A 24,009-nucleotide genomic window follows, 5' to 3' on the forward strand; every position below is an offset into this window, starting at 1 on the left:
AATGCAGAGTAAAAGCGAAACGACCTACCCTTCCAGGAAGCTCCTGAGGGATGATTTCTGCCGGATTGCAGCCCCAAGGGATTTCGCTGCTGCCTTGGATATCTAATCTCTCCAGGTTGTCATCAGCCTTCTTACCTAATAAAGAAGTGCCGTCAAAGGGCATGTTCAGAAGTCTGGCCTGTACGTCTGGAGCAAAACCAGAATTCCGCAACCACGCAAATCTGCGGATTGTGGTACTTGCCGCCATGGCCCTGCTGATGCTATCAGCAGAATCAATGCCTGTTTGGAGGGACTCGCACATTACATCCTTTCCATCCCTGATGATGTTTAAGAATGCATCCCTTTCTTCTTTTTCTGGGAGACAGTCAGACGCAGATGAAGCACACTCCCAAAGTGTGTGGCTGAATCTTGCTAGCGTGCAAGTGGCGTTAATCGACTTAAGCGCCATGCTACATGCCGAAAAGACTTTTTTTGACATGGCATCAAATCTTTTATCATCCCTGTCCTGTGGAATAGTAGGGTATGCAGACATACTGTTAGATGAAGTTGCTGCTTGTACAACTAAACTCTCTGGAGTTGGATGCTTGCTAAGATATTCAGGATCTGAAGCTGATACGCTGTATTTAGCACAACGTTTTTTATTTACTGCAGGGATAACTTCAGGAGTTTCCCAATTTGCAGAAATGTTTCTTTGCAGAGCAGTATGAAAAGGAACAGGATCCTCCTGTGGACCTTTATCTAAAATATCAGTAAGGTCATCCTGTGGAAAAGAAGGTGCAGGTGTAGACCACCCCATGAATTCAATTATTCGGGCCATCAGAATCCTATAAGGGGTCTCAGCATGCTCTCCAGGGTCTGGTTTAGCAAACTACTTCTGGAGAAGTATCTAAACCACTTGCCTCATGTAGAGAGTCCTGAAGGACTTTTAACCTGTTCTCCTCGGAGATTAATTCCTCTGGCATGTGTATTGTAGTCCTTTGTAAAGCAAAGGGTCTCTCATGGTCGGAATCCTCCCCTTCCTCATATATAGAGGACAAGGCTCTAAAGTAGTCAGATCTAGGATATGGTTTAAAACCTATTTCTAGAGCAGAGCCAAATTGGTTGTCACTGGCTGAGAAAACGTCGAGGTTGTCGACGTGGAAGTCAAAGGCTTCGACAATCCTGAAAAAGGCATCGAGAAAGTTTGAAGGGACCTCAATGCACTCGAGAGGATCGGAATCCTACTCTGCATCGTCGAGATTGTCGATGGCATCCTCGACGTCATGTCAAAGCTCTCGACACCTCTACTGTCTGTGACGTAGTGACAGTTGTAGGTTTGTCTTTTAACAGAGTTGACAGTGGCATCGAAGACGGCGTCGATGCAACCGATTTATGCGTTGAAGGACCCTTCAACAAAGGCGATGACGCAGATTTGTGAGTCGAAGAAACCTTCGACGACAGTGTCGATGATGCGGTCTTACTGTTTTTACTCGAGGGGTCATGACGCTCTCGAGTAGTTTCTCTCGCCGTGTTCAACGACTCACGCTGTTTTGATCTTTCGGGTTTTTCACCCAGGGTATCACCTTTAGACGTCTCTGAGGGGGTCGAGGCCGCTTTCTCGAAGACGCTAAGCATTTTATACGGAATTCCTCCCACTTAGCTGGAGAGCTGTGTTTCGTGGGGCAGGTGACCCTTTCTGGGGAGGTAGAGGAAGAAGAAGAAGAAGAGGGAGATCTACAACGCCTCTTCTTAGAGTGTTTTGATCTCAAAGACTGATGAGAACTGCTTCGAGATCTTGAACGTGAATGTTTTGAGGAAGTAGAAGTTTTAAAGCTCTTAACCCTTTCTAACTTCCCCTTACGCTCCTTCAAGGCTTTCGCCGTCATGGGCATACAGTCCTCGCATTCTGAACAGTGATGCTCCGATCGCAGGCACCACAAACAGATCCTGTGAGGATCCGTTAACGACATTTTCTTCTCACAGTCACAACATTTTTTGAAACCGGACCGTGGAGTCGATGGTTCGGATGAAGAAGCCATCGTATTAAGGTAATAATCTTCAAAGAATAAGAAGGTTTTTCCTGAAGAAAGGAACTGAGCGTCACATTTCCGCGGCCCACGAAGCGCGGAAAAACGGAACTGAGCAACGGACGCTGCGCGAGTCTATTTATACGCACTATGACGTTGGCTCCGATACAGAGGCTGTTGAGGAACACCGACTCGAGGGACATCAACGCGCAGCGCCCTCTACTGAAAACATTTCCGAGGCCAGCAAGCTGGAAAGGGTAACATCAAAGATAAGGAATATGTCGGAGGACACAATCCCTTCGAAAGAGGCTGTTTCAGTAGTCCAGCCTGAGAGGACCAGAGCTCTGGAGACATTGAGCCTCTGGGGGAAGGTGAGGAAAGGAAGAATGCCTCTGAGGAAGTGGAGCTGGAAGTGGAACGTCTTTGTAAGGTCCATGTTATGAGGGGTGAAGGAGAGAGCGGAATGAGAAGATGACCCTGAGGTTTTTGGCCTCACAGGATGGTGGGGGTAGAGTGCCCAGAGAGGGTGGCCAGAGGGTAGGAGGAAAAAAGGGCACAGAAGACCCAATGAGAAGGATCTCCGGCTGGCTGGTATTAAGACAAATATCGCTACCTGCACACCATGTCTGAATGGTGGAAAGAAAGTACGGGATAAGAGAGGAGGAAGAGGAGGTAGTAAAAGGAAGTTTGAAGGAAAGTTGTGTCATCGGCATAACACTGGAAATGAGGAGAGAAGGAGGAGATCAGGTGAGCAAGAGGTGCAAGATAGATATTGAAGAGCCAGGGCCCAGCTGTAGCTAGGAAGGGCAGTTAGTGAGGAAAGAGCTCAGCCAATCCAGTGCCAAATCAGTGATGCAGAGGGTGTTATGGAGTCGTTTTATGAGGATAGAATGGTTGATTGTGTCAAAGGCAGAGGAGCGATCAAGGAGAGTTAGAACAGCGCGAGAGCTGGAGTCGATATTTGCGAGCACAGTTTCTCAGGTGTTCAGGAGTGCAGGTTCCGTGCCTCTGGATGCCCGGAATACAGATTGAGGGTCATGTCAACCAACAAGATCAATGTAGAAGGTAAGTTGGGGGAGGACCATCTTCTCCAGCAGTTTGCCCAGGAAGGGAGTAGAAGGATATAGGGCAATAGTTAGCCAGGGAGGAGAGGTCAGCAGACAGATTTTTTAAGAGAGAGTGCTTGGGGATAGATTGAAAGAGCCAGTGGTGAAGGAGTAGCAGCAAGAGCCGGGAACAGAGAGGAGATGTTGTCCTTAATGGTTCTGGAAGAGCAAGGGAGCACCTGTTTTTATCCAGTGCTATAGTTTAGTTCTTATATAGCGCAGCACACCCATAGGCCTCAGTGCGCCTACAAGACAAAGAAGTAATACAGACACAATCATGGAAATACATAATCCATCAAAAAAAGGAAAAACGGAAAGGGAGAAATGTAAAAGAATTACAGTCATGTAAAAAAAAACCAGTTCACTATAATTCTTAGCTTAGTATGAGGGGACCTGTTCTGCTAGTTTGTGTTTTTGTTCGGAAACAAGGGTAAACTACTTAGTCCACAGCCAATAATAACACAATCCGTATTGACTCGGGGGCAACAGTTATCAATCTGTAACCTCCGAAGGAGTCTCAGATCTTTGGTTCTGACACAGTTACGGGCTACTCTTTGTTGAAGCCAGTCAAGGATTTTGTTTTTAAACGCCTCCCTGGACTCCTATTCCCTTGGCTTATCAACATTGGTAAGAATAATATTTCTTGGGTCCATGGCAAAAGTCCTTAAGATAGGGTAATCTATTCTGGCCATACAGAACTTGTTTAAGCGAATTTCCTTTGAAGGTAAGGGATCAGATAAAGTAGCCGATTTAGTAGGTATCAGAGTACCACCAAAAGGGATTTTTCCCATTGAAACAGACGGGCAAGGCTACAAATTCCTGAGGATTTGTTCCTTTGCGAGGAAACTCTTCTGGCCTGTTTGACAACCTTGATGAACCCCATTCTGGATATGAAGGGTTTTGGCAGGACTTTTCCTCGCTGGTGGGCCCGGATTGAGAGAGTTTATCCATGCTCGGCAGAGGTACAATAGAAGATTTGAAAGCCAGGGAATCACCCCAAGCACGAAAATCTTCAACATTTACGCATGCCTCAAGATCCTGCAAGTTGTGCTCCTTAAAAAGCAGTCAATTTCCTGAAGTATTTAGGTCACTATGCACCTTTGCAGGAGTTTAAGAGGTAACTTCCCCTGTAACCTCCCATATTATTCTCAGAGGAGATGAGGTTATCCGAACCTGCAAGAGCACATAACCTTTGGGACTACCAGTTCCCTTACCCTCTGGCAAGTCCCTAACAACACTTGCATGAGCAGCATGCAAAGGTGTCGCCATATTCAAAGGTTGCATGCGCGTAGAAGAGGGAGCCCCAGCTAAACCAGCATCTCCATTAACAGCATTTCCCTCTGTAGCTTTATTAGTGGAATGGAGATAGTTTTTTCTGGAGTCTATGTCTCCTTTTCGCACTTGATGCTAGGACTTCAGACAGTCGACTACAGTTCCCACGAGGGACCAGGGATTCGAGCTGTGAGGAAAATTCCATCCTTCCCATGGAAGCAGGGAGGTTGGGTTAGGACAGCATACCAGGGGTATCCCTAGTTAACAGATCCACACTATTCATAGTGTTCGCCCTTGTGACTGGCATTACACTGAAAATGGTCAGAGGGTGGAAAAAAGGAGCACCGTAGCTAAAAGAGCACCAAGGCGGCATCGCTTACCAGGAGTACAACGGCCCGCTGGGCAGTCGAGGTAAACTTGGTAAACACAGCAGACCGCTGCACACCCACGGGTTGATCACCACGGGCTCCTGCGAACATAAGGGACTGCAACGATCTCCAATGATCTCCAACATCTTTCTTCCCCCCGACAGCCAAGGAACTGCGATGCCATGAGTCCCCAGATGCTCTCTGCGCCTTCGACCACCCAACTAGAGGAAATCACCCTGCATCTGGTTGCTGGCTCCCAAGCAAGCGTCAAGCGTCACGCCTCACCGCCTATGACGGCCGTCGCAAGCAGCCGAGCAGAGATTGGGGTGGAAGAGTGTCAGGACAAGATGTGAAGTTGGAGGCCAAAGCAGTGCGGAGAGCCTCGGAAGGAAGGGGAGAGCCTCGGAAGGGAGGAGAGAGAGGTGGAAACTGCAACTGGATTAGCGACTTCCTTTAAAATTTTGAAAAGTTCTGCCGTGTTTGCTGTGTTTAGTGACTCCAGAGATGCGGGCTTGGATGTGGGCCTTTGGAGCAGGCGGCAGGCCAGTTTGTCAGAGGGTAAACCCATGGTCTGCCACTTCTGTTCAGCAACTCTGCACTTGCATTTCAGAGATGCGAGATCAGTTGTACAAGTTATTGTTCTTGGAGGCAGCTTTTAGGCGTATCCACATGACAGGGGCAAGGATGGCAATGGTGTTAGAGATAGAGAGGTGCAAGTTAGCAAGTACAATTAAGAGAAAACCCTCAATGACTGCCTTAGTGGATTCCAAAATCGTTGGGAGCATTTCTTGGCTTGAAACAGTGCTGTCTGAAAAGTATACAGGGAAAGCACTGACTAACATTGCTTTCTCTCTCGCTATCTTAACATTGACTTGAAACAGCAACAAAGTGCTCTGCGAGGCCTTGTCATTAATGCTCCCTGATATCCTCTTACCATCGACATCGAGGACTATTATTTTATTGACCTTAGTTTCAGCAATAGGCAAGGTCCAAAAGTTGGACAATCTAGTGGGATAGATGCATAGTGTACTTTATTCTACAAACACGCTCTACTCTAGGCAATTTATGTCTTGCCTCAGAATGCTAAGGAGACGTTTCAAGATTTACCCGGCTACAGATCCAAAGGGGAACAGATGGCCAATGCCCTTAACCCCCCCAATTCAAAACGTACAGATGAGATGACATGACAGATAAGACTGCAATTTTTCAGTTCCACTAGAGAAGGAGCACCAAACAAGCCCCAAACATCATCTCCATTTACAGCCACACCAGTTCCTTAGATTGATCAAGCTCAAGTGCAGCTGCCATATTATCCCCACCTACTTGTGTCTCATGAATCTTTTGCAGAGGAGGACTGCTGTATTACAGTGCTGCTGCTCTTTTAAATTTGTTGTTCAAGAGTCCTTACTAATAAACAATTTTACAGACATCAGATCAAAAATATATATTACTTTATTGAAGCACACATGGTAGCAACAGTGCATACTGCTCGCCATTCACCAACAACGACCCTCTTTATCCAAGGGTCTACTTACTCATTCTTGGACTCGTCATACATTCTATGCAGTTTCTAATGATAAGGTTCTGAGGTTGGGTGTAAGCATGGATGAGGGGTGCGGGGGTTGGGATTGAGATACAACGCATCTCCCTTCTTGGGAATGCTCAGCTTCGACCCTAGCTTCAGTTGGTCAATCCTTGCATCTGAAACAACCCTGCCTCTCTCAACCTACCACCATCGAGGCATGGAATCACTCTTGGGCTGTCCAAACCTTTGAAAGTGCTTGCATGCTGGATATTGCATCAAACTACTTGGATAGCATTTCATACCCTTTTGTAGTAGTGATTGAGGAGGGACCAACCTCAAGTACCGTAAAAGGGTCACCATATTTGGAATGCCCTTTAGGGGCCTCGTGGAGCCCTTTTACACAGATCAGGTCCCCAACCTGGATTTTATGTGAACCCCCCCCCCCATGTGTCTTTTTTTGCATATACCATTTCACTTCTGGTTATGGGCTTCAACAATCCTATGCCTCACAGCAGGTAGGTCATGGTCTCCTCAAGATATAACAAGGAAGGCACCGTAAATCCCTTGGATGCTTGTCCCACAAGAGGTAAAAAGATTTTCCTGTGGTGGGATGCTGACATACTCTGTAAGCCATGAGCATATCCCAAATGCCTTGCCTTAAGGAATAGTCGCACCTGCACAGAAGTTGAATGGTGTCATTATCTAGGTGGTTGAATGGCTCAACCAGTCAATTGGCCTAGGGATGATATAGTGAGGAGGTCTGATGCTTATCCCCCATTTTAAGTAGATATGACTGCATTTCTCTAGGCACGAATTGCATGCCATTGTCTGCAATTATTACTCTTGCAATGTACTCCCTGCAAAAAGATAATCAAGAAATTCTCTTATTTACCAGAGAAATTTAAACTCTGGCTAATGTGAGTAATCTATGTTCACTATCCTTCTAATTTTAGCGGGTAGTATGTGGACCTATAAAATCAATGGCCATCTTTTCCTAGGAATTTCCAGGCACCGATATAGGTATGTATGGGTATATCTGTGTGCAAATTCTATTTGATGAGACCTTTTGTTCCTGAGATACCAGGTGCCCTGCACGTGTATTGCTCAAGAATCCCCCTCCACCCTGTCAGTGGTATATTCTTTTCACCTCTCCACACAAACTCATTCTCAACAAAGACTTAATTTTCTAGGGGTATGTAGGGCTTCCTATCATCAGGTCATTTCTATTTGGAAGGCTATCCCTGTCTGATCCTCTCCTTCAAGCTCCTTAGTATTGAGTCTTCCCCTTCTAATTTTACCCATTCCTCCTTGGATACAGCATCTCCCACCGAACTACAATCACAAGGTAATTGGGGATCTAGCACTTGCTCACATGAGCAAGCTAATGAGGTTGTCTGGGGCAATCTAGATAGACAATTCGCAATGAAATTGAAACTCCTCGTCTGTGTATGGTGTTATATCTAAACTTATCTAGGCGAGATGCAATGCGAGCTAACCAGGGAGAAAGTTTGGGAGCCTCTCCTGTCTTAAAAATGTGGAACGGCTTGTGATCAGTGACCACATCAAATTATGACCCCTGCCCCCACCTACAGAAAGTGTCAAAAGTGTTTGGCTACCCAAGAACAGACCAGAGCTTCCCTCGCTATTACGGAGTAGTTTGTTTCAGACACAGTTATGGAGCGAGATGCAAATGCTATATTACTGTCACCTGCAAGACTCCCTTTGAGAAAGAAGAGCACCAAGCCCTCTTGCACTGACAACTGACAGGATTGACGGTTTTGAAGTAGCTGCTCTGATGTTCTCTTTGGCCATCTGAAAGGCCACTTCATGATCAGGACCCGTTGGAACTGCGCCCATTTCTTCAGCAAGCATCGCAATAGTTCCATCTTTCTGAAACATTCTTGACTAATTTGACAATCTTCACAGTGCCACAAATGATAATACTCCCCGCTTCGTGGAAGCGGTGGGTGCCTTGCTAAGTCCTTGTACTAGATTACTTTTCAGTTTTACCCCTCCATCAACTAAACCTGTGACCTAGGTAATGAATCACATTACAAAATAGTTTACACTTCTCAGCCCCCAGCATGAGACTGAAGAATCTTCAATACTTCATGGAGGACTTCAGTGTGTCTGGAACCCGAGTCAAGGTCATCATGGTTAAATGATTGAGAGACTTATTTTTGAAAAGAAGAAAACGATAACCTCAGATCTATGGGTACTACCCCATTTATACCGGAGTCTAACTGTGTATCCACTAACAATATGGTGTCAAAAGATATCTTGACATTTGAGAACGTGATTTTAAATGGTTAAACATGTATGAACCTGGGAAGAATAGTCACGAGCAATCCTTTAATCTTAAACTAGCTGAATGGGAAAGAATCAAAACCCTCTGTGAACTATATAGTTATGAAGAGCGCTGATAAGGGTGGAGGTATTGTGATCTGGTACGCAGACAAGTATGATGCAGAATTTCTGAGACTATTGGGCAATGTTGATAATTAAACTGAATGGAGACCCCGCAAAATTGATCCAACTAGAAGTGGCACGCATTACCCAGGCAGGTGTTCAAATGGGGTCTTTGTGCAAAAAGACATTTTATTTCCTGAAACCTACTAACATCAGAACACCATTATTTTATATCCTCCCAAAGGTACATAAGTATCTTGCGCATCCGCCAGGTAGACCTATTGTGTCATTGTGTGGTTCAATCCCAAAACGCACTGGGAAATTTGTTGATTTTTTCCTAAGAAATTTAGCTTGCAAAACATCGGCCTATTGAGTGGATTCTACTGACGCAATCAAACAGATTGAAGGCATGCCTTTCAATTGTTACTCAGACTTGTTGGTCACATTGGACATTGATGCCTTAAATTCCAATATTCCACAGGGAAAAGCTTTGCACATCATGAAAGGACTTTTGAATGAGAGAGTTACCTCACTTAATCCCAGTGAATTTACTTGTAAAGGAACCCAGGGGAAAGGAGCCAACCCCATGCCATTTGAATATTACTGAAGGGAAAAGGAACATTTGTTTTCTTTGTTAACCTGAGACATTAGGAACTTTCTGTTTTATCACATTAGTTGTGAATAAAGTGTCCTTGCACATTAGGTTTAGGTTATTAGTGTTCGGGTCAGAAGCAGGGTTTTTGGACACAACAGTGACTATTTGATATTGTGATGTTTTCCTTTGATTTCATTGAGGCAGTGAGAAACCCAGCTTAGCTTTAGGGACAGAGAGGTCGTTTTTCCAACCCTTTTCCTGGATAATAAAAGTTTATAACCAAATCTATGCCACCTTTGTGTCCGAGCCTTACTTCTGCACCCTTACAGTATACACATTAATTTTGTCCATGTGTCATCCGGGAACTCCACCCAATCGATGTCTTCAGTCAAGATTTCATAAGCGACTCATTTTACATATCAGGGATAGGATGTTTGTTCGATTCAGGGAGATGGATGATGTGTTTTTAGAAAATAGATTCCAGCCCGATGGTCAAATGGGCTAAATTTGGCATAGGTTGATTAGCAAGCTTCACATTTCAGGTAGAGAAGTCAATCGTGGAACCTGATTGAGTTTGGAGAGGTCAGCGGTTTTCTCGAAGGAATATCCATTGTTTGCTTCTACTAGTCTAGAGGTCTCCACGATCACGCAAGCAGCCTCACCAGGGTCAACCAGGGACTCTTCCTGTAAGGTTTTAATAGAGCCAAGAAAATAGAAGGTAATGCGGCTGGAGGTGTCATTAGATGGCAGACGATTTTTAAAAAAATGTGTAGGTTAAATTTGGCTTGCTCTGTTTTATCTTGAAGACTCTGGAATGAGGGTCAGGCTGAGAATGCCCAGGCGAATGAGGTTCTGCATAGGGTCTGAAGCCTTCCATTTAAGTGTTCTTAGGAATTTCCATCACGACTTTCGGAGCTAGAATATTATTTTGTATTCTTGTTTCTTTTGCTGACTGGGATATTTTGTCGCAGTTTACATGCAGGCACTCCACATGCGTGATTTAAGTTTCCATGATTTTAGGTATCTCATTAGAGAGTTTGAGGGCATCAAATACACTGCCAGGGAGCTATGTCGCAGTTGAGAGCAAACAAGAGATTTTCTCACACCAGTGTTAGAACAGAAGATTACAGGAAAACTGGTGCCTTGTGATCCCAACATTTTAGCTTTTGCTCGATACCAATCAAGCCAGCAGTATGTTCTTTAAGTTTGGGGAAAATATTGAGTTTGACTAGGGATGACAACACCAAGTTAAAGGGGAAGTTTATTAAAAAATGTTACTGTTCCGATCGTTCGGGCATGTATTTTTAAGCATACTGTAATCGATCTTAAACATTTTTCCTATTCATCTTACCTTAGTTTCCCCCGCTTTTACACATGCGAAAACAACGGGTTGGGCACATGGCCATCTTGTGCTAATCTTATCCATTGATGCATCGCCCTAAATTCAATCGCGCTCACAGCAAGAATACAGATCGCCAGCCCGTGAAGCGGACCACACTAGTCCAAACGATATGCTCCACCTATTTTCATAATGTTCGTGGCCAGCGTAGCCAATCGTACCCAGTCATTACCTACGCCATAACATTACTTAATGCAGTACCAGGAAGATAAACAGACACATCCTCTCACAGCGTGTAACTTTTCTTTCTTGTCCCAAATAGGATAGGAAAACATTTTTTAAGAAAACATCAATTGTCTGCAATGTAACAAGTGGCTTTATTTAATCAAAGAACGCTCACAAGATAATATTAAGTCCACAAAATGAACTATATATTTTTTCCATACAAGTCAAAGCAAGCAAACATTGCATGCTTCGAATGTTGTTTATGACCTCTTCATGATATGCCGATTGCGATCAATGATCGATTAATCCCAGTACTCCAATTCTTGTGTGTCCTTATGTTACACCAGCAAAACTTTCCAATGACGCACATGGTGTTAGTTCGGGAGAAGGTATGGATTCTTTGCACTTTCAAACACAACACTTCGCTGACAGGTTGCTCCTTATTGCTGGTACAGCTAAAGTACAGATTGGTCCCTATCGGTCGTTCCACATAACGGTTATACAATAAGCACAGTTTATGGTTATCCGCCAATGTTGATTGAAGAATCCATCCGACGGTAGATGGAAACTATGGCATACACAGAACGGTACATCTGCGAAGATCACAGAATAGAAATACATTTTAGCAGCCGTTCTGTAATCGAATATAACATGTTACCGTATAATTCAGAACCGGATTAAACCTAATCATAAACACAAAACACACATAAAGAACACACACACAGGACAACCTAGGCGAGCATTTATTGATATTGCCATTTCATTTCTATCGCGCTCGTACACAAGTGTTTTTGAGACAAGGATGTGCATAAAAGGTTAGCCCTGTGAAGTGGGTATAGCTCCCAATGGGATGGAGAACCAGAGGCAGAAAATAAGGACAAAGATAGTAAAGTTTTATGTTGAACCACTGACAGATGGCATTATAACGGAACTGGTAAGATTAGTGATCGAAAAGCGAACCAAGTGCCCACGGAAAATGTTCATCCCCGCCACTCCCCCCGAACTTCTGCTTTATGGTGTTCAAGGATGTAACCGTGACAGCACACCGGGATATTCCACGGAACAAAGCGGTTTAGATATCAATAACCTGTATACAGGTTGTGGTTGCGAGTCGTCAATGAATAATCGTCACAATATGCTCCAGCTAACAACCCATAACAAGGCCAGTAAGCAACACCTCTATTCACTCCTCTTTAAGCTATACACAAATAATCAATACAAGACAGATAAACGAACCGAGAGTTACACACTTGGTTTTTTACAGCGAACAGTATAAATATAAATAAACATAAAGTACTGTGTCCATTATTTTGGTCGCACATTCGCACGTCGCCGAATAAGTTATTATGCATACCAAAAATATTATGTAAAATTGAACTTACATCATTTTGGGATATTCCATTGTCTCGTCGTCACACTGAGTAACCGCACCGAACAACAGATCGCAGAAATGGAAACTAACTTTTCGTATGTCCAATTTCAATATATCAAATGTTATCATTTTTTGTGGGTATTCGACAACTTGTTTCCTTCGAACAGGTGCTGACTTTCACTCAAGGCCAAATAATAATAGCAGCCTGTTTTCAGTGATTGAAGACAGAGAGGCTTCGATTTTGTGAAAGAACGCCACACAAAAAAATAAATGGGCAAATCGCTGCTGCGTGCAAGTGGTTCAGAAAACCAAGGACAGTTACAAACAGCTATGTAAAATATGTTTTGCGACAGGAGCGTAGGAACAATCCAGAAAGGTATGTGTTGCTGCTACCTCCGTGGATTTTTCATTTCTAGAAGAAAATTCAATAGAAGCCCCACCTCTCCCTCATCCAGCACTGTTTTATGGCACAAAGCGCAGAATGTGTTGGTCAGTGTGACAGTATTTCTTCCACCCTTCACCCTGGCACCATCCCACAAGCATTCCTGGTTCATTCCCTAGTGATGTAGTAGTAGGATTAGCATATTATTGTACTTTTCACAATGTAACTTATGAGAGACCTGACCTTCACTCCATGGAGAGATGAGCCCAGCGAACCCACGTGGGAATCTACAAACGGCTGAGAAACAAACCAATTGTAGCCTGGCATCCCCTATGGAGCAGGATTATGTATACCGTTTTACTGATCAACACTGTGTGCAGACCCTATATGTGATGTCATTACTGCCGTTGTGGCCTCTTAAAAGGCACCAACATTAATTCTAGAGTCTGAACGTTCTAAAGCAGCAGATACCTTTGCTGATATTTTTTAAATTCTTTACAATTAAACCTTGTTATCTTTGCAAGCTATCTCTTAGCTACTTTCCCTAGAGGGTGGTATTCATTCTGGTGTGAGCGTAACAGGGGACAGTCTTCCATTGTACAGCGCTTACTATAAATCATGCAAGTCCATTAATACTCCCTTGCGCACCTGAGGCAGCCCTCACTACCTTCATGCAAGACAGGTGAGATTGCATGCCCATACTAGATAAGTTTAATTCATGCTCCGACTAGGCCTTGTGCCAATCGGCCATGGTAGTGCATAGGGTAAGCAAGGAGTACCCAATGGGTGTACAAGTGCTGGAGGAGGGTGTTGAGATGCATTTTTAAACTGTGACCTGATGTGACGAAGTTTAGGGGGCCAACCCTCGGTTTTGTAACGCTTCCCTTGTCTCCACAGGAGCGTAATGATCCAAAAGCCCTGTTGATCTGCTAAAACTGCTGGTTAAGGGTTTTTTCCCACTGTCATAAAAGAGAGATAACAAGAAAGAGGGAACTGTAATTAATATGAATGGTAAAATCTACTAAGGCTCTCCCCCTGCCTTCCACCCTGAAATAGCTCCCCTTTTACTTCTAAGGCCCACACTCTCCTCACCTGTGTTTCGTGGTTTGGGAGCTCTCCATCCTGCATTCACGCAGGGGCGCGTAGACATTGAGGTTCAGAAGACCATGATGCTGTTGAAAACTGGTAAGCCTCTGAAGTTAAATGTCCTAATATTTGATATAAGTCTCTTGTCAGAAAAAAGGGGGAGGCAGATGTCTCTGAGAAAAAACATTCAAAAGTTGGAGAGAATTCTCTTGCTAACAAACTTTGTAGGGAAAATACTAGTCTGTGGTCTGTAGATATTCTGTGAGCAGTTCAGGTTATTAACATTACTTTTCTTTTATTCTGCAGGTTCTGTGAGCTGCACGCCAGTAGCGTTACACCGATGTCAGCGGACCGAACGCGAAGTGCGCGTTACTGCAGAGGCGGGGCTTATATAACCATCAATGCCCTACGTCTGGTTCTCTATAATAACTTAAAGAGACAAAGGGTGTCCACGGGCTGTGGATCACTCGCGTTCCCTGCACACTCGATTTTTTGTCCAAAGACAAACAATAGGTAAATAAATTTCACTCATAGTTTTCAAAACATATGATTAGGAAATAATCCTCTTACAAGTAATTGAATGAGGACAGTAAACATTATTACTCAAAAAACGTGATACTTCAGATAAAGCTTTCATAAAAATGTTACAATCATTTCTTCTGCACAACCTTTGAAAATGTATGATATATGGCATTTGTAACGCACATCCTATAGACAAATGTTTCAAGGCGCAATGTATACAATTTATTAATACATACTACTTCTTATGCACATTGATACTCATTTATTGCAACAATATTCCATTCATATTGTAGTGTACAGATATCAGTCTCTGCATACAATAGTATACAGTAGAGTTACACAAGCTCTACGCGTTTCTGGAATACAGTTCCCTTCTTCAGGAGAAAATGGGTGTACTTATTCACTGTTCGGAAGTTCAGAAATTCTCAGAATCTTCAAGGAAATCCGTTTAGCAAGAAAAACAGTTTAGAAGAAAAAACTTGTTTTAGTCATCTCATTTCCTGAGCCTCTACCAAGTTTAATGCAACTGATACATTTCGTAATGCTTATGGCGGCCCTACCTCTCGGTCATCTCAGGTAGATGGTGTTTTAAATGTGGATTTGACAGAGATGTTCCATGTAGGTAATAGGCATGTTAACATGAATTCCCTAGCCTATGCCATATTAAGGACATACCTTCTCAGGTGGTTATGGCCACGAGTTCTGATCTTGGGGGAGATTCACTTCTAGCAGGATAACTGTAGTCAGATACAGGTTAACTCTTCAGTGTATTTTTTGGCTGCATCACTCCGTCTGTGTAAAAGACATAATACGATATAAATTATGTCAAAAAAGTCATCTTTCTTAGACATGCCAGAATATAGGTTTTACCTTCCATTATAGGTTCATCTGTCCTTTGATGAACGTGGTTACACTAGCGTAGCTGTTGCTGTTCCCTCCCTTTGGTAGGCGTGAAGTCCTAATAAAAGGTATATAATGTGGAATGTGCAATTGACTAATTCCTTTCATAAAAGTATTCGGGAAAATGTAGGTATTTTGCTTACCTATTCAGTGATTCTTGTATTCAAACAAGTGCAATTAGGATCATATTCGCCCAAACAGAACAGTTGTGACCCAAGGGTAAGTACAAGCACGTATCAGCTTTATCTTGCTTTTGTACATACAGGACTGGTTTAATACCAACAAGAGATTCAGTTTATCTCTTACCTCACTGGAGCATTCACGTCTTTCCTTTGGGGTGTGTAGCTACCCGCGAGTGCGAAACCGTGGGATTCGCATCAGTAAGTCTTAGTACTAAGACGTGTACACGCGTTAGCGTGATGACGTCACATGTAAACATTAGTCATCACGCTACACGTGCACCCGTCATCCCGCTATTGATTATGGAGTCAAAAGCAAAGTGAAAAACATTTAAAATGATTGCAAAGCAGTGTAACCAAGTTGAAAAATAAAGGTGGACTGTATTTCTAGTGTTATAGAGTTTAGTGTCACTCTCTTCTGCACCTCACTACTTTCTCTAATTTTCTACAACATATTAAACAGTGGTGTGCAACAGTGCTTATTCCTTTTTTCTCTATAACAACTTATCAGTGACCCATAGGGCGGCCATTTTAGGGGTATTGGAATACTATTTAGTTTCTATGGAAGTCTACAGTTAACCTGATATTGTGGACTGTGAGAATGCCATGTTTGCCATGCTAAAACCCATCTAGAGCCTACAGATCTATACAAAGAATCCCGCCTGGCCCGAACTCCTGAATCTAAACCAGAAACCCTGGAAGCGATCATGACAGGTTTAGTGAAACGGGGGAACTTGCTGGACAAGCCAGGCCAATCTAGGTGGCTTCACGTGCGGTCAAGACTCTCAGGAGGAGTGTTAGTGATCAGAAGGCCACAATGAGCACACACATCAATGAACCACAAATTCCTCTTAGACAAGTGTATGTTAATGATATCTATACATTGATTGTCAACACGACCAATAGATACAAGTACATTTTAGTTATGAGAAAACAATGACGACACACAATACTCTACTATACAGCATGAATACAATATGTTTCATAATGCGACAAATGAGGAAAACACAGCCACAACCTGTAAAGCGAAGGGTTGGCTAACACGCTAGGAGAATTAGACAATTTTTCAGAGTCATTCCCGAACTTTTGATTCCAGCCCTGAGAAGTGGGTAACCTCGTGCTCAACATTGCAGTAGTGCGTGAAAGCGCACGATCGCGCCAGTGAAAAAGTGGTTCTTCTTGGGAAGGCGTTGGCAAGTCAGGAAGGGGTCTGAGGCGATGAAGAATTGGTTCCCACTATTCCAGTAGGATGTGCCCTTGGCGTCCATCAGTTTTCAAAAGGTGAGAATAGCTGGGGAGCACAGGCTAACTCAGCAAACATCGAATACCATTATGGGATATTCATGCGTAAAAGGTATCGGTTGTGCCGGTCGGAAACCATCAAGTGATGCAAGGGCTTGATCCATGTAGCCAACTGGAGCCATGGGATAGATTTTATGCCCGCGATGATATCCTTTTTACACCTTTCCATTAACCTTTCATCAAACTTATGGTCGACGGAACTCACCTCCACTTCGTACATATATAAAACATACACCATATTGTAACAACTTATTCCGTCTGCTATGGGGGAGCTGTTAGGACAGTTTTTCTAAAGTCATAAGTAAAAGCATTCAACTGAGGCAGTCCAATTCCCCAATCTTAGTATAATGCAGTACCAACTGAGTTCAGGGGAGCGTACACAGAGCAGCCAGGCTTGTCTTAGGAGGGAGAGGGGGCTGTAGAAATAGTACAAGTGAAATTGTAATGTCCAAAGAAACACAGAAACACTATGTATAGACAAAATAAATGGTTTATTTAAATACAATAGGCCTAGATAAATCTTGGGGCAAATAAGTTCTATTAGATTATATATAACCACATTTATTAAAAAGAACAACACTATGCTTTAAGGTACACAGACCAAAGCATATAACCAAGCATATAACCCTATTTGGGAACCCTAACAGGAGTTCTTGGAAAGTCAAAGCCAATAGTTATATTTACATTACTTTCAGTAATACCAGGGTACTAGACCCTATCAGTTGTACCGTGACGCTAAGCAAGACATCACATACTCAAATCAATTGGACAATATATTTCTCTGATCTAGTGAAACTCAGATATTAGGCAGAGTATAAATCAATAACTCTGATTCAGGAAAAAATTGTTATTCTGGGGCTGTTGGACCTTGGGGTGTAATATTCAATTACAGTTTCTTTTAGTTCATTAGTTTATTTTAGTTCATTAGTTTATTTTAGTTATTGTGAGCAGATTTTGAAGACAGTTACAAATCTTTTAAATCTGGAAATCAACTTTACAACAAGTTCCGATTTTGGAGGGCAAGGCTTGTTTGAAATGTTTTGTGGCATTGTATGTGCCCTGGGAACAAAATCAGGATCCATTGCATGAGTATGCATGGACAACACAGTCAATGTCAGATCTTTCATAAATTCAAAATCCTATTCCTGGTATATTGGCTTGGCCACCCATTGTTTGCCTTGTTTTGTAAAGGCCATGAGGTAACGAAGCATCCCAAACGTTCCTGCAGATTTTGCTTGTTCCCTTCCGACATTCTCGTTGTGCGCAAGTACAGCTAGTCTTGTCCTGGCCCCCATACCGTCTATGCCGAAATGCAACCTTTTGGGCCTGTACTTTAGGCACATATTATGGAACACCTCCAAATCTCCAGTATGACAGAATTCCGAGAGTCACTTCAGGTCTCTTGAAAGCGTTTTATCATACACGATCTTCTCAACTGCTTTTTGTGGAGGGGAACATGGCACCAACCACTTCTTCTTGCGTTCCTGCTCCTTCGATAAAGGTCTGTGTGCACATTCGTGGAAATGTTGGTTTTCTGTCCATGAGTGTACGTTGGAACAATGGTGCATCAATGAATGCCATTTTTCAACTGGAATTTCTAAAGATCCATCCCAAGTTTTGGAGCTCAAATGTGTAGAAACTGCTCTCACAAGGCCTTGGCTATTGAAACGTGCCGGTCAGTGGCTATCAGGTCTATTTGCATTCCCCTGGATTCCAGATGTTTGATGGATTTAATGAAACCATGTTTCTCCATGGCCACAGATGATGTACTTTCAGACACCTGCATGATCACCGAACTCGCCATTTGTTTTACTTTTTATGTCTTGAAAGTGGTATGTGCATTACTTAGCAGAAAATCCTGGACTGTTACACTGTCCGTCGCCAGCTAGCATGAAACGTTTGCCAGAGAATGTACTGTCCATTGACATCTGTTCGACTTTCCAGGCATGACTAATAGCGGGGAATACAAATTTCCATTGATATTTGTAGAACTGGGTTTTAGCAAGGTACTCAAGTTCCACAAATTGATAGAAACTGGAAATCTTACTGAAAGTCGATCTGCTGAAGAGTAGAGCTGCTGAACAAAGTAGATTTCTAGCAGGCACTTTGCCGAGCATCGGTTGAGCAGACCATGAAAATGTATTATGGAGGTGGACACAGCTGGCCTCGATTTTCAGGATGGGGTCTTGTAATACACAAGGCACATTCACCAATTGCTCCCCGCATATGTTCCCTCTTAATGTATGATCACATTTCAGCATTTGTACAATCTCTAGCAGACATCTGTCAAATACAATGTATTTTTGCTCCTTTAACAGTCAATCGTCTGGCAGTACTGTGTTTTGTGACTCGACTGTGGTGGACAATTCCTCCAAACTAGGCAAACTGAAGTCGAGATCTTGAGCAAATTCATCAGTCAATTGTGCTGCAGCTTCAGCCTCTGTTAGTTCAGGCTGTGATATTTCAGCATGAATTGGAAAAACAGGTAACATTGAATGTTTGTTGGGTGGAACATTTTTAGAGGGTGTGGATTGTGGGTCGAGTTTGCACAAAGTAGCAATGGTCCATGGCAACTTTGTACGGTTCGCAGGTGAGATTCTATTAATTTTCCGATCACTAGACATATGCATAGAGAGTCTGAATATTGACTGGGCCACTCGGTGCCTCAAATTGTAGTTACTCCATTGTGAAATCTGTTTGGCAAGCAACATATTTGGTTTCAATTGCTGTCTGAGTCTTTATACTTATTCTACAATTTTCCAACTAAAAACTTAATAGGACTAAAACATCAGCTTAAAAACTTCTCAAAAACAAACTGGTTTGTTCTTTACCCTTGTTTTCTTAATTTGCTTAGAAACCGTGGCCTTCTCTTTGCCGACCGCAACATCAAGCTGAAAAAAACAGTGTTTCTATATGGTTTAAATCAAGCAAATTTGATTTCCACGCTGACAAACATATGTACATATCTACAAACAGAACCAACTTGACAGACTTGAAAACATTACAATATTATAAAAATGTATTCCTAATGCAATGTGATGCCCAATTGTATTTCATATTCGGTTATGATAGGTTATTTATAACGCACTTAATACCCATAGGCTTCTAAGCGCGGACCCAGGGATCGAACATATGTTGCTCTGCGTCGTTTTGTGAGCACGTTGCCCTTGAGCTATCCTCCCGAGTATACCTCTCGTCCATGTGCCTCTTCTAATGCCACATCTTGAGGACATTCCTTGAACAGAATAACCATTAAAAAAGAAAATGTCTATCGTACTGAAAATTAAAATCTTTCATCACACATAGCACTTGCGCACAAAATTGTTTAAAATTATTGCGAACCACATACTATAAAGTTGGTTGTTGCAACACAAATGGAACATTCGAAAGAACATACTCTCCAAAACATTGTACGTGATTTGGTCAGAATATACATTCCACCTGATAACCTTCCAAGTTGACACAAGGTGACACATAGACTTGATCGGAGATGTATAATGTTGCCTTCAAAAGTAGTTTGCTTTGTAATGTTTCCTTTGTAATCTATTCTGCATTAGGGAAGAAGTGTAACGTTAGAACCAAAATCAGAAAAGTTTGAAACAGTGCAAGGTTGCATGCATTTCAGTCTCAAAGTTTATTCTTTGTAGGATTTATTTTCATTCTAGCAAGTGAACTGTATGTACGCATACCTCATAGTCTGGACCTGTTGCAAAGGAGGAAGTGATTGTAATCGAAGTTCCAGCATCCCCCTTTAACACAGTGCTTGTTTTAATGAGGATGAAAAAGCAAAATGAAACTAAAAAAATGAGATGTAGAAGATGGTACATACAGATATACCCATACATGCCACTTTGTGTAAATAACTAATACTATACATAATATGCCTAATAATGTTCAATATGTTGAAATATCAAGCATAACAAATGCATGTAGTTCAATCGCATATAAAAGACTAGTACAATATAATTACTTGATAGGCGAGTGAGGTTGATGTTGACCCCGGAAAAGTAATTGATGCAGAATCTTGCTCCTTCATTTTCAACAAATTGTCAGAAAATAGTACAATGGAAAAGATAAATTAGTATTAGAAATGTGGCCACATCCAACGCTCTAAAATATCACTTTGTGCAAGTCGGTAGGGCTCACCATTGGGACACGAGACGGGTCAGTGGTTTCGTCACTGGTGAGGGTCTGTGCATCCATCAATGTGCTCTACGTAAAGGAGGATATGTCAACCAACACATTTCGAAAAACATTATGTGACTTTTAAAGGGCACTATGGAAGTTTTTACTAAGGGTCACATTTCACTGTTTTATGAGGGGCTCCTGAAAGCGGGGATAGATGAAGAATACTTAGGTGAACCATTTGAAAATGCTGTTGAATAGGTACCTATGGAAACTTGAGTAATGCAACATAGATGTAAATAAACACTGAAAGCTCTAAACTGTTCATGAAGTTATCTTTTCAATATACTACTTTAACTAAATCGAGAGATCATAGAGAATACTTATTTATGTAGACCATCGTCCTACATACCAACAAAGTCATTGTCCACTACTCACCTGAGCCAGTGTGTGCCGAAATTGAGTCAGAATTGCATTTGGAAGCAATTTACAAAGAATTCTGGGTTGACGCTTTTTTGTGTACTGTGATTGTTCGTACATATCATCGGTAAAGTGCAGGCTGCAGAGGTGGAATCGATTGGCCCTCACGTCGTCCAAGACAGGCTGGGCTCTACTTTCAATTTCGTCCACTGGAAACCCGCAATTTGTAATCCATCTTCTTATTAAATCAATATCCTTCGAAAATGTATGCAGGACTGTGCCCTGAGTTTTGGCGTGGCTCATAGAAGGGCAACCGATAACGATACATGAAGGCATTCTTGAAAAGTCCCTAAGATCTGTATAAAAAAATATAATGAATTATAACAAATACTGCATGAATGTGAATAAAGGAATTATAACAAAGCTTTGTCTGAAAAGTTTGTTTTAAAGAAAGAAAACAAGTCTAACATAGTGGAATGAACTTGGCGATAACTTTCTTAAAGAATTGATTGATATCCTGCAAATCTTAATGTGTTACTCGAACTTTCAAGCAGCAAAAGAAAACATGCTTGCAAACATGGACCACAAAACATTCAATTTTATTACAATGCACAGTGATGCAATGTGCTATATACCGAGATAAAAATACATCAAACATTCGATAAAGGTGAAGTCTGAGATAAATGAACATTAGAATAGTGGGTACATTAGGCGGAAATCGATAGAAAGTTTCAGAGCAGCGATCGATGAACAGAGAATTAAATAGGTGACCTACCCTTACTTGGACGAACAAATGAGCCAATTCAGCAAGCAGGGTAACATGTAGCCATGGAACAGGTATCCGGGGAACAGGTAGCCCGATGACGATATACCTTGTAGATCTCGGAGAGGTTCTCCTGGTAAATTTCAAGGTATTTATAAAGGCTTAGAAAAGTGGATGTGAAAGTGTGACGTGTTCGTTGATACCCACTCAGCCTCAATGCCGATGTTTCACATCTGCCATATCCACCCACACAGCCCCCTTGTGAGCGCACAGGCCTAGGCCTGCTCGTACAGCACACACAGGGCAATAGTGCCAGGGTTGAAACACAAACGCAAAATGCTTGTGTGGGTCTTTTTTTAATGAAAGTGGCATACATTTTTTGGGCCATGTGTGCCAGTTTGATGAGTTACTTCAATATGCGGCTAGTAGTAGTGGACACTGTTGCTGAATATATATATTTTTACATGCCCAATTTGCATCACCTTTTCATCAAAATACTCATCTTTGGGTAATATTCAAACGGTGCCCGAAAAGGAATGAATAGTGACTTCAAACTGTGTGCCACGTTTTCATTGGTGTCCGACAAAAATCTTATGGCCCAGTACGACCCTGCTCATAGGTGCCAACTGCCATTGATACTAGGGAGGAGGATGGACGGGGAGGAGGTGAGCGCAAAAGGCTCAGAACACTGCTCAATGGACAAAAACATATGTTGATTGCATGGACAGGGTCTTGAAGAGGGGAGTTTCGAGAAACTGGGTCTGGCCTGGCCATGTGGAAAACGGATATCATGGGCCTGGAAGGAAGCTGCCAGCGCCCGCAAGAGTACTCACCAGACAAGATGTAGGTCCCCAACACACAGAACTGAGAGCCCACAATGGGGGTAGTCGGTGAGCTAAGCAGGGCCAGTTCCTGTTTCACTGTACAAGTGCCCAGAAAGTACAGAACTATGATAACGATGCATACCGGTTGGTTTGTGACAAACACAGAAATCTTGTTTGGTTTATTGCGGTTATGTTTAATAGAAGCCACAGACTTTTATTGTCAACACAAAAACAAAGTCTGCATAATTTTTTATGATGCTTAATGTATATTTTCAATGCTACACAGAGGCTAGCTAGTCAACAGCTTGTGGCACCTTGTGCATCCACACCCACCCAGTTGCCTTTCAAGCGCATTGTCTTAGGTGCAAACTGCCATCGATACTGGGGAGGGAAGGGGGTGGATGGACTTGAACATGGGAGTCTGTGGATACTTGGTCTGGGGAGGCCATGTGAACAATGGTCGTTGTGCGAAATAACCCTTTGATGCGACATGGTGTTTGGCAACTAGAGTGTTTCTACCCACCCAGCCCCCTTGGGAGCACACGGCCATAGATGTGAAATGCCTTTGATGCTGAAGGGGGGGGGTGGATGGGCATGAGGTGAGCGCAAAAGGCCTGGAACACTGCTGAAGGGATTCAAACTTATGTTGATTGCTGGGGCGGGGTCTTGATGAGGGGATTCTGCAGACACCGGCTTTGGGTGAGGTTATGTGAACAATGGTCCCTGTGCGGAAAATCCCTTTGAAGTGTATATGGTGTTTGGCAACTTGAGAGTTGCCACCCACCCAGTACCGGAGGGGGGATACTGGAGGGGGTATGGATGGGGACGAGGTGAGCGCAAAAGGGCACCAATCATTCTTTCATGACCATCATAGACGATTGAGTGTGTTCTTGGCTCACTGAAAAATTCAAACAACTATTTGTATATGCGCATTTGCATTTTATTTAATTTGGTGATTTTGCTGGCACAACAAAACTACAAATTGTATACTTGAGGTTGCAGCACCGTTTGTGAAAATCCCCTGTATGGTCCACTGTAACTGGGGAATTTGGCCCGAATGGCTCGAACGACACAGGTGGGTATTACTCGTCAAACGCGGAATCCAAGCCTCCATGAATCCACCATGTAAACGAACGATAGGCCACCAGCCTGTACCACCTGTGAAAGAGAAACATACATATTTTAATTGAATGAACATGATAAGTGTACCACCTTACTTGAAAATGCATCCTAAATTCTATGGCATAGTTGCCCTTAGATTAGTAACTTTTGGGAAAAATAAACTTGGG

At 42.7% G+C, this 24,009-nt stretch overlaps 1 protein-coding gene across 2 annotated transcripts in view; it reads right to left on the reverse strand.

The window, feature by feature from the left end:
- Positions 1-24,009, reverse strand: part of LOC138511696 (general transcription factor IIH subunit 2) — a 1,250,606-nt gene that overhangs the window by 16,037 nt on the left and 1,210,560 nt on the right. The window lies entirely within an intron of this gene.

The sequence above is a fragment of the Ambystoma mexicanum genome, chromosome 6p, assembly GCF_040938575.1.
Source record: "Ambystoma mexicanum isolate Mex_15411 chromosome 6p, UKY_AmexF1_1, whole genome shotgun sequence".
Classification (NCBI taxonomy): Eukaryota; Metazoa; Chordata; class Amphibia; order Caudata; family Ambystomatidae; genus Ambystoma; species Ambystoma mexicanum.